The sequence below is a fragment of the Indicator indicator genome, chromosome 1, assembly GCF_027791375.1.
Source record: "Indicator indicator isolate 239-I01 chromosome 1, UM_Iind_1.1, whole genome shotgun sequence".
Taxonomy (NCBI): Eukaryota; Metazoa; Chordata; class Aves; order Piciformes; family Indicatoridae; genus Indicator; species Indicator indicator.
The window spans coordinates 42,957,127-42,969,483 of NC_072010.1; the positions used below are offsets into that span (position 1 = coordinate 42,957,127).

A 12,357-nucleotide genomic window follows, 5' to 3' on the forward strand; every position below is an offset into this window, starting at 1 on the left:
GATTGTAGTTTTGCCTGTAAATACATCTTCATTTGCTTCCGGGATGAGCTAGCCTGGTTATTGTCAGTGTGGAAGGGGGATTCCAGCTCCCCACTGTAACACCTGTATATATTATAGACTTAAAACCAGACCCCAGAAGAAAAATAAGTAAGGCATTTAAAAATAATGTGATAGCAGCATATATCGGTTCATTCTACAGCCACATATTTATTTGCTAGATGTAACTAGGTAGGGGTAAATTAACTGCAGGGGAAAAAAAAGTGAAAGGAAAACAAAAAAGGTGATGGTAAGATAAAGATGAGATGGTGTGAATAACTTGATGGTGGAAACAGACAAATACTTTTGCAGAGCAGGAATGATGACACAGAGATGAGACAGAAAGAACAGTGGTGATATTCCACTACAGCCACACTGCTATCATATTCTCTGAACAAACATGGTGTCTTCCTCTGTTAAATTTCCTGGCTGTTATTGATAACTAGGAATTATTCAAGTCATCCTATCAGGAGTGCAGAGGGACAGAGTTTCAAATGTGAAAATGTAGGCATCTGCAATTTGAGCTGTTTGTATAAACTCCCAGTTGAGTCCTGGTCAGAAGAAGGTGATGGATAGGAACCATGAGCAAAGTCAAAAGCTGCAGAGTGTATATGACTTAAGACTCTCACTTCTGCATTCCTGTTTTGACTAGCTCTAGAGAGCATCTTGATAAATGCATGTATGTTCCTGGTTCCCATTCACTGAGCTTACTTTCTTTGTGTCTTGTAAATCAAAACAAGGCCCCTCATATAGGAACTCAAACTAGGAAGTAGCCTCTTACTGATAGAGTATATTCACACTTAACATTTTTGTATTTACACACAATATGGGGATTTTTTTTTCTCCTATCTGTGCCTGAGGTTTTCCATAAAGATAAGATGTTAAAGACTGAGGAACTTGAGCACATTGTAATAGACAATGTATCATTACCTTTTACAGTGCAATGTTCTTGTTTAAAGCTATGTGCTTGGCCTGTACTTTAGGTCTTGGACTTTGGGCTGGTAATATTATGGCATTGCCCTTGTGTCTATATCCAGCCAGTTTTCAGATTGGAGTTAAGAGTAACCAAGTTAACAGAATGTATCTATACCACCAAATATAACGGACACCATCTCTCTCCCTGGTCCTGAATGCTTAGATTTCATCCATATTTGTTCCTTACTAGGTTCTAGTCGGGGCAGTAAAACAAAAACTGAAGAATTTTTGGAATGTGTCTGGGTGCAACATTCACTTCAGGGTCCATTCCTCATTGGCTGACTGGATGAGAACACAGCATATTTGATTCATTCCATTATGCTGTAACTTTTAAAAGGATTTTAGCAGGCTTTCCATGATCAAGCACTTCTACACAATTTTCACCATCCAAACCCTGATATCAAAACACCATTTCAGCAACTCTGAACAAATGCATACATAAACAATAATTAGATTGCAGGATAATTTGCCACCAGATCTGGAGGGACTATAGAGTATTCCCTGGGCATATGCATCTGGAAAAAGAGGGAATGAATTCTTTCCCCATTCATTTTTACCACTTCTAACAGGAGATCAGTATCTAGAGTCAAACAACTTATTTTAAACCACCTGTGCTAGATTCTATGGTCCTGCTCTGGCAGGGAGGTTGGACTCAATGATCTCTGGAGGTCCCTTCCAGCCTCTAACATCCTGTGATTCTGTGATGATGTGGCACAGTGGAGGAATAGCCACTCAGATGTAGGTTCCAGTGAAAAGAGTTGATAGCATCACATGCCAGCTAAGATCAGAAAATACTCTCTCTGACATTACAAGTAGATGACAGTCAGCAGAGCCAACACCTAAGTGAGATAACTTCTTAACTGTGAAAACTCAACACATATATTGGTTGGTTAATAATGTCTACCTCAGGCCATACTGGCTGTGATAAGATGTCTTACCAATTTTAGGAATCTGTAGATAACTACATTTTTTTTCTAATTCCCATGAATAAACTAAAGTAATTCTGATTATATGTAACAGAAAGCCAGAAAATCCATTTTCCCAAGAACAGGAAGATGCAAGGAAACTGGAACATACTATGAAATGGGACATACAGGTTTAATATGATGATATGAATAAACTACATAAAGCAAAAATCATTCACTTTTGGCTGCAGCATATGTGTTGATTATGCAGAGACAGACATATTTACTGATAAAACAAAACAGCACAGTGGAAGAGCACAGTATAAGTAAAACACACATAGGCTCAAATTAAAATGCAGTTAACTTATGTATCCCTCTAGTGATTTTCTAGTCATCTAAAGGTAAAAAAAGTAAAACTTAACATATTAGACTGTGTTTAAGATATTGGATGCAAAACTGCAAAGATTAAAGAAAGGCAAACACATACAACATTTGTAATCTTACAATAAATATACTATGCACTCAGGCAGTTCCTCTATACACACAAACATGCAGAAACTCATGGGTTTTTTTCTGATGGATAGATCTCTAAAAAAGTCTGAGTTATTTCAGTGAGTAGTACTGAAGTCAGAGTATATGAAAAAGACATTGAAAGATGAAGCAGAATTCAAGAAATAGCTACGTGCATGACTAACAACAGTGTGTGGTAAATTTAAAACCTATACCACGACTCTGGGAACACAAATGACTTCTGATAAGACGTTAAGAATTTTTCTTGATTTTTGGGGTATTCTTCAATTTTTCTTTTTTTAACTGAAATTCTTATTATTATCCAGCTGGGTATTGGATGAGATTAGCTCTGTGTATTATTCATATTTTTGTGGGCATTAAAAGCCCTGATTAATCAAGGTTTATGAAGTAATGAGAGATCTACAGAGAAAGAAAATTTTAGAAATGAAATTGCTGCTGATAATCAGGATACTTTTGGATGAAGATCCAATGGCTGCTGACAACTCCTCTGTGTACGCAGCAGGGGTATATCTGATTCTCCCATCCGATGATTCTGATGAAACAATAAAGTACTAAATCTCACAACTTTGCCTTCAACCACAAATCAATTCACCCTTGCACAATATAGATGTCCTTTTGTTTGCTCTTTTAGTTATAATTTGCAAGCTTGTGAAGTTGTTTTAGTTGTCTACTACACTGTTTTTCTAAAGTTAAGCATGATACACTTCCTTGCTAATGATTTGCAAATCAGTAATTTTATAGAATCATAGTATCACGGAATCATTTCAGTTGGAAAAAACCTTTAAGATCATTGAGTATAAACATCATCTAACTCTATCACGTCTGAGGCTAAATCACATGCCTTACCACCACATTTGTGCATCTTTTATTTTGTATAATTATATTGTATAATTATTTTGTATAATGATTATTATTCTCTTTATTTTTGCATAAGAAAGACTAAACATATAGCAAGGTCATTGCATGAAAAAGAAAAAATATATTGTAATATTGTTTGTAAGTCAAAGTTTTAAGTCAAATGCAGAAATATCTAGAGCCTGTCTTCAAACGATGTTCTTAAGTATTTTTAAACAATAGACTACATGAAGTCAGATAAACTTCATGAAAGATGTCTGAGAATATGAGAGCAATGTATTCATTTTGGTTAAGTATAAATGCAGGAATTTGGGTAAACTTCATGAAAGATGTCTGAGAATATGAGAGCAATGTATTCATTTTGGTTAAGTATAAATGCAAGAATTTGGATAAAATTCATGAAAGATGTCTGAGAATATGAGAGCAATGATTCATTTTGGTTAAGTATAAATGCAGGAATTTGGATAAACTTCATGAAAGATGTCTGAAAATATTAGAGCAATGTATTCATTTTGGTTAAGTATAAATGCAGGAATTTGGTATAAAATTTCAGAAAATTGCTTCTGAAGCAGATGCAAAGGCAAACATCCCCTCTTTGCCCCAGCCCCCACTTTAGTATTCATTGTAGAAATCTCCAGTATAAATGAACCTTTTTTCTTTTTTGCATAGGTAGAAAGATGCATTATTTAAAGCCACAAAGAAGTTCTGCATTCATCATCACAATTTTTTTTCCTGTAAGACTTTCTGCTGGTTTTGCTTTTATTATTGTTGCTGATGTATACTTTGACCACTTTGTTCAAGAGTTAAAGATGCTGCTCTGAGTAGGTGCAAAATTATGGCCTTAAACTAGTCATCTGCAACATTACATTTTGAACTGAAAAGATGGTTACTCAAGTGGAATGAATGTTACTTTAATAGGTTAGCAATTACTTCACCTTCTCTTTCATTACTGTAAGAAATTCCTTTAAAGCACGTAAAAAATCTGTAACCATTATTATTGCATACAATACTTGTATACTTGTACACAATAATTATTAAAAATTTTAATACAATAATTATTACATTTTTTTGAGTGAAAGTAATCAAAATGTCATTAGGATTTTCCAAAAAGTAACATACGTAAACATTGGAAAACCTTTGGGAGTATTCAGTTAATTGGTAGGATCAGAATTCTCAAAAATATTGTGATTTATTTTTTCACTAATGGTTATATTTTAAGAGTATCAGAAGTAACAGCTTTTTGACAGTAATTTTAGGTAATGCCTTAAGGTTTGAGAACTTTGTTTTATAATATAGTGTTATGTTTTATAACATATTAATGGATATAAACTACAACACAGGAGATTCCACCTCAACACAGCTCTAGCCAGCCTGATCTAGTGTGGGGTGTCCCTGCCCATGGCAGGGGGGTTGGAACTAGATGATCCTTGTGGTCCCTTCCCTTCTATGATTCTATGATTCTTCACTGTGAGGGTCACAGAGCACTGGAACAGGATCCCCAGAGAGGTTGTAGAGTCTCCTTCTCTGGAGACTTTCAAGACCCATATGGATATGTTCCTCTGAGACCTGTGCTTGATTCTACAGTCCCGATCTGGCAGGGAGGGGTTGGACTCAATGATCTTCAGAGGTCCCTTCCAACCCCTAACACCCTGTGGTCCTGCATGATCCTCTATTATTTTGGTTTTATCTTGTTTAAAAACTACTGAAGCACTTTTATTACTGATTTATATTATGCAGTAAACCTTTGCTTATCAACAAAACACATGCCTCATTTAAAAGCTGTTCTCTTCCCATTGGAACTTACACAAATAAGGAGTTAACATGAAAAATAAAAGTTCTCTATGTGACGGCAGCAAACGCCGGGGCAGCTGCATCTCCTGCAGGAGGAGTGTGCATCCAGTGGAGCTCCCACCACTGGGGAAGAGGTCATGGTGACCTGCACAAACTGAGAGATAGAGGGTGCCTGTATCTGTGATGTATGTGTGTGTATGTGCACCTGTGCTTGCAACTAGAAGTTTTAGGAATTTGCTCAAGAAAGGTGTTCAGAAATTTGAAGAAGTTATTCCATATTTCATGTCTCAAACTGCAGTTTATATATTGCATGACTGATATTGATCCAAAACACATAGTTCACCTGATTGTCAGTTAATTATGTATCACAAGTATGCCAATAAGCTGCTTTGATCATGATTTAGTTTACAAGATGTAAACTGAGAATTTTGGCACTGTAACAGCACCAATTTCCCATTACCCTTGGCCTTTTATAGTTTATCATTATAGCTGTACAGATGCTCATTCATACTTCTGAGCTGCTGTCTCTGTTCCTCAGTGATTCTGTTTTGCTGCAATTACCTCCCTTTAAGGTAAACCTATTGTAAAGGATGATATGCTTAACATGCATGGATAGGAGCCAGCTAACACACAGTATCCATTGGGCCTTCTGTAGTCCAAAGAGATAAATGCACTATATTATTTAGTTTTCCAGTTTAAATTGTTAAAAATAAGACAAAAGCTGTACTGAAACTTACTTGGATATTCTTACGCCTGAAACTAAACCTCTTCTGTATGAAGATTTGGTATGAAGATTTATGCAATGGCCAAAGGTGCAAGACGGAGCTGGAGGTGCCAACACTTTTAAAGTCTTATCCATGCTGGCTGTTGAAGGTGGTTCTAGCAGAACAGGTGTCTCCAGAACAACATCCAGAATTTGTTCTGGAAGAAACTATTTGCCTTATTCCAAAGGTATGCTAGCAGGTATAGTCACACTGCCTGAGTCTTCTCTGGGATGAACAGCTCCAGCCCTCTCAGCTTTTCCTCATAGTAGAGATGTTCCAGTCATCACCTTTGTGGCCCTTACTGGACAGTCTAGCAGTTCCTTCTCTCTTATACTGGGCTGCCCAGATCTGCACACAGCACTCCAGGTATGGTCTCACAAGTTCTAAGCAGAGTGAGAAGATTACCTCCCTTGACCTACTTGCAATACTTTGCATAATGCAGCTCAGGATACCATTTGACTTCTTTGTGCAAGGCCATACTTCTGGCTCCTGTTCAACTTGCTGTCCACCATGACCCACAGAAATCACAGAACAGTAGAGGTTGGTAAGGGCCTCTGGAGTCACCTTGTCCAATCTCTCTGCTTAAGCAGAGTCACCTACTCGTCAATACTCAAACCTGTGCACTTAATATACCAGTATACAGGGATCCTTAGGAAGGTCCTCATTCTTCCATTTCCAGGGGCTGAATTACCATTGTAGTTTCAATTCACCTGAGCTATCTGAGAAGCTGGACAGCTTGCAGTTTTGGCACACAAACACAGCTCAGAAGGAGCAAGAAAGTTGGCTGGAGTTGGTGAATCCTGCTTCTGGTGGGAGTATATGGGATAGACATAAACACTTCATCAAAGATGTAATTAAATATCTCTATCCCACAAGAAACACATGCCTGAATCACTACTGATGGTCATCCTAAAGTTGCCTAAAGAATCTTGCAAACCTCTCCATAATAGAATGACGATTTTTTCCCCCATGACTATTTTGGGGGACTTTATTAGAGACTTAAAATGAGGTCAGATCTGTTAACGTATTAGCAAGTATTTCCAGTGAGACCAAGGAAGATGGAAGCTTTTTGATGACTGAAAAGAGAAGGGATAGACGGATCATTTCCACCTTGAAGAAAAGTGGATGAAAAGGTGATTTTAGGAGCCCTGCACAGAGAATATGCTGTGATCTTGCACCTCCAATGTCCACAAACTATGGGGCCTGTTCTGTTCAAAACAGAACTCTTGCAGCAGGATTTAATTCAGTAATTACCAAAATACGTGAATATATGTCCTCTATAACTCACACAGATGAGAAAAGGCCAAGCATCACTCAGCACCTCTGCAGATAAGGAAACTTTGCCTACCATTTTTTCCAGTAACCACACAGCAAAAGACAATTTCCTTATTCTTGATTTATCCCCAGCCTCCAAAAAGGTGCACTGCATTGTGCTAATAAGGATTACAGGTGAGGTATGTAAAGTCACCTCACAAGCTGCCACATACCATGGGGGAAATCGGCTGGGATCACCTCTACATTATCAAGGCAAATCTTTCTCAGTGCCTTCAAGACACCAAAATCAAATTAAATTAGGAAAATAATCCCCTCACTTGTCCCTCTACAAAGGCAACAGATGCTTTAAAATTCACCAGGTTAAGTCTACCATACAGCAGACAGTGGGATGGAGAAGGTGGATGTTCTGCATGGCTTTCTCTGCTCCCTGGGCTTGACACCTGGGATCACATCGACCTGTGGAACTTTGTCATTTCCTAATATCTGAACAATTGTTGTGCATTTCTGTCTTAGTTTAAAGAGCCAACAGAAATTATTTTAATCCCAAAGGAAGTAAAATAAAGACACTCTTGTTGAATTGGAGAGAAATACAGAAATTCTATTCAAAAATATACAAGAAAATACAGAATACATGAATCCTTAGCATCTACTACATATACAGGATACACGAAAATTCCCCAAAACCTTCCCCCCAACCAGAGTAAACCACAGATCCCAGTTGCTCCTTTTCTCCCCTCCCCCCCCCCATTGTCTCCCTGGCCTAAGCAGGCCATAATTATGCAGGAGAAAATTATTCAGGCCTCTGCAGGTCATAAACAGGCCACATGAGGGACTCCATCCAGAGAGCTGACAGGAGGGAGGAAAGAGAAGAGCTGGCCTTGCTGCTAGCTTATAAAGAGATAGCAGAATGATGGGATTGAATAACAAAGTTAAGATTTTCTGGAGTCCACTTCATGGGCCTTTCTGGTCTTCTTGGAGGACTCAACTCTATGTTTTTTTAAAAAGGCACCTGCCTCAAACCATGATAATATCTTTGGTACAGGGGGCAAAAGGACTCCAGGTCTTTTTCTGGTGAGCTTCTTTCCAGATAGATGGCCCTAGCACATACTCATGCCTGCAGCTGTTCCTCTCCAGGTGCATACTTTGCAGTTCCTCATGTTGAACTTCGTAAGGTTCTTTCCTGAATGTTGTGTTGTCAGATAAATATAACATATATCTATCTAGCTAGCTATCTAGCTAGCTATCTAGGTAGGTAGGTAGGTAGATAGATAAATATTTCTTAGGAATTGAAATTGTTCCTTTCATTTCATTTTATCCACTCTGTGAATCAAACTGAAATCAAACTGAAAATCATACCTTTTTTTGCTGTTTATCAAACATATATCTAATGAGGAACTTTTGGAATACCTTAAAATGATTGAAAATATTAATTTTTGCAATCAATAAAATAGGGCTCCAAAAATCACTTGTCCCGTTTTCTGTTTTTAAAAGGTGTGTGGTTTTTTGGTTTGTTTGTTGACAGTTTACATCTGTCTGCTCTGTTTGAGCAATCTAAAATGAAAAGTAAATTTTGATCCACATTTGCAGCTGTCCAGCTGGGAGAGAACAGCCAGCAGAACCAGCTAATGGGTACTTGATACCATGCTGATGTTATGCCTGGAAAAACTGACTGGGGAAAAAGATCATGGAACTTGGAATTCAGACTGTGATCTGTGACTCTTCCTGTTTCTGTTTTTTGCTGGGTCTTCTTCCACTGCTGGGCTTTGGTGTTTCCCTTTTCTGCTAGCTGGTTTGTTGGCTTGTTTTGTCCCCACTCTTGCTAAAAACAAATCAGTATTTTTTGTATTATTCCATTAAACTCTCCTTATCTCAACTCATGGGACTTTCTGTTATTCTTTTGCTGCCATTCCTCCTTTCCTTCCCACTTGGGAGGGAGGAAGGAAGTTGTGGAAACCTTCAGAGAGCAGCTGTTGGAACTCAGCTGCTGACTGAGTCACAACCACAACAGCAATATAGACACTGAGAAATTCAATTATTCATTCTGTATAGCCTGCATGGTCTTACTTTGGTATTTTAATTTTCTATAGAAAACCCACCATGATGACAAGCTCTTTAGTATGCCAGGATGAATACCCTAATGAGAGATACTTTTTGTTATTTTTTGTTTACAAAAAAACCCACCTCTAAATGTGTTCATTTTTCTAAAAAAATGGACTCCAGATAGTATAAGAAAGAATACTAATATATATTACATGGAACTGAGTAAACATCACATTACAATCATCTGTCTCAGTAAAATCACTCCTGCTACCTGAAAACACTGGAATTTTGTGGCTGAGACACAAATGTTACTAAAATAGAGCAGGCAAGATTTCAGAGGACTGCTGTAGATTTCTGAATAAAAGTGGTAGGTAGGCAGACAGCTGCTTAGAACATCCAAGGCATAATTTACTTTGTTTTATTATACTCCTGAGGTATTTTAACGCTATGGCTACATGATTCTTTAATTTAACACAACAAATGCCCTCACGGAAAACATACAGGTGAAAACAAATTAGCACTAAAGGCAGAAGAAACTCATACCGATGACTGATGAGGACAGATACATGATGCTATCAACAAAAAGAGTAGGGCTGCAAAAGAAACAGTCCATTTGTCACCTCTCAGTTCATCTGTCATGAATATCTGCTTCTTTCATGAATAACAACAGCACGTTTATGTTCCTGCTTCACAGGGGCTGCCCCTGGAATCAGACTGAATCTATGGAAGTCCCTAGTCTGTGGTGCCAACCAGTGAGTATACAAACTCCAGCCATTGGGGCTGGTGTCCCAAAAACCAGTTTACTGTCGGGGATCAGTGTGAGTGAGGAGGGCAGAAGGGCCATCCTGGAGCTAAGGGGAGTAAAGACTCAACCCTATCATTGCCATCATTAATTCAAGACAACTGAAAACACTGCTTGACATATACAGCTACCCCACCGTTTCTCTGTAGCCACTGACTGCAGCATTTCATTTCTGTGATGTTCACTTTATCACAGTTTTCCTGATGATCAACGGCTCCCAGCTCCTTCTGTTTGTTTCCCTTGCTGTGTGCATTAACGAAAACTTCCTTTGATTGATCTAATGGTCCTTCCACATTTTTGCAAGGAGAAGTTCTAATTCCTACATAACAGTTCTCTGTCATTCCTGTGGTTACTAACCCTTCTGTCTTTGCTGCTGTGTGTGTCTCCATTCCCTACAGTCTAGTTCTTTTCAATGCCGTCCAGTCAGTACTATGGTACATTAACAATTCCAGTCAGTGGCTGATGGACTTTAATTATTATCTCTTTCTTTCATGGAAAGGAAGATAACTATAGAACAGGCAAAAGAAAAAAAAAGATTGATTCAGCATACTAGGCTACCTTTTATGTGATGAGCCACATAACCTTCCAATACTTCCATACTAGCACTTACCTGCTGTTTTATGTGATAGTTAATAAACTGCTAATTTGCTTAGCTCATCTAGTTCTTATATGTAACTGTTTCATTTTTGGTAGCAAACACCTGGAGGCATGACAAAACATCACTGTGAATCACAATCATCCACGTCAGCATTTCAGTTTAGAAAGTTGTGGGGGAAAAAAACAGCACTCAGATCTCCTGAACTGACATGTGGAAGCAAGGCTGACCAGGTATAAATGCTAGTCAACGATCCAGGAGCACCACAAGAGGGATGGGTTGAGGTTGCATGGCTGGAGATGCTGAGTTATCAGGAAAAAAAAGGTTATATTGGCTGTAACAAAGGCTCCTACTACACAGATGCTGCTTTGCCATACCAGGCCCCCTCTCAAAAAAGTTTAGTCTGCTGTAAATGTACACAAGACCTGATACTTTTGCTTTCAGTCAGCATTCCATTGACAGTGGGATGAATCGCTGTCACACTGCGTCCTCTCCTGTTCCTGCAGGAATAAACTGCTTCTGCCTGACTTGAATCTGCAAAATAGGTTGCATGCTGATGCTGCAGTCATCTGTGCAGTCTCCCTAAATATTTCTGTATTTTGATTTGGTATACTAAACACCAAGAGATGTGTAGAGGAAGCTAAAACAAATACAGCTGCACCTTAATTGGGTTTACAGTAATTTCCACTACTTGAATACTTAAGGTTTGCCATAATTTCTCCTATGTTTGAGGAAATTCATGTTTCTGGCATTTTATGATCCAAGGCAAAGTTTTGTTCAAATCTCTGCTTCACATTTAGATACACAAACATTTACAAATGCTAGAAAGACAAAAATAATCTACAGCTAAATAGGAAGACATACATTGTGGCTCCTTTCTCAGTATTTTCCTATCCTCTCAACATTTCACACAAGCACAGATGTCTTACATCTTCCTCACTGGTGTAACTTTATGGGAAAAACATACAATGTCTTTTTGTAAATGATATTGTCACAGTTATTCAGGTAAACAACTGCAATAACTACACCTAGAAACAGTTGTAAAATACTGAAAATATAAGCTTTTATTATACTTTTATTTGTCCCATGTATTTTATATTAGAACTAATGTTTCTGAAGACATACTATTCATTCTATATATGGACATGGAAACGTAAGGTACCATGGAATTGCTAGTGAATGGAAAGAAAAAGTAATAGCAAAAGCCTTTGTGAGTATTATATTGATTTATAACACAGCTACTTTTTAGTTCAAATGTTTTATGTCAATCCATTTAAGAAATCAGCAGATTAGACTTCTTACAAGAACTAAAACCACATCATTATAATTCTTATTCCCAACAAATAACAACGTAATACTTCAATAAAATTTCCACTGATTCTCATTTTTTAACACAATAAGATGGGGACAATTTCACCTTCCTTTTGCTGTTGACAAAGCAGCAATCTAGTTTAAGGCCTAGCTTTTTTTTCTAGTTGATTGATAAATTTCTACATCAGAAGACTATGAATCATTCGTAATATTTCAGACAACTACTTATGGATACCTACTGCATATCAGACAGGCTTTTTTCATTGACTCATTTATAAATTAAACAATTTATAGAGCACTAGAAATAAATTGTTATCACTAGGCACTTTTTGTTAAAACACTTTCTAGAAATGGTAATGATTTGGAACAAAGAATAAACCTAAAATTCAATTTATTTTCTGTAATAGCATTACACTTTTATTGGACCAAAAGCCTTGACAGCATTTCTTGACTGATTTAGACACTCTCACCCCAATC

The 12,357-nt window shown here is 37.7% G+C and overlaps 1 protein-coding gene across 2 annotated transcripts in view; it reads right to left on the bottom strand.

Moving 5' to 3' along the window:
* Nucleotides 1-12,357, bottom strand: part of KLHL1 (kelch like family member 1) — a 223,834-nt gene that overhangs the window by 45,237 nt on the left and 166,240 nt on the right. The window lies entirely within an intron of this gene.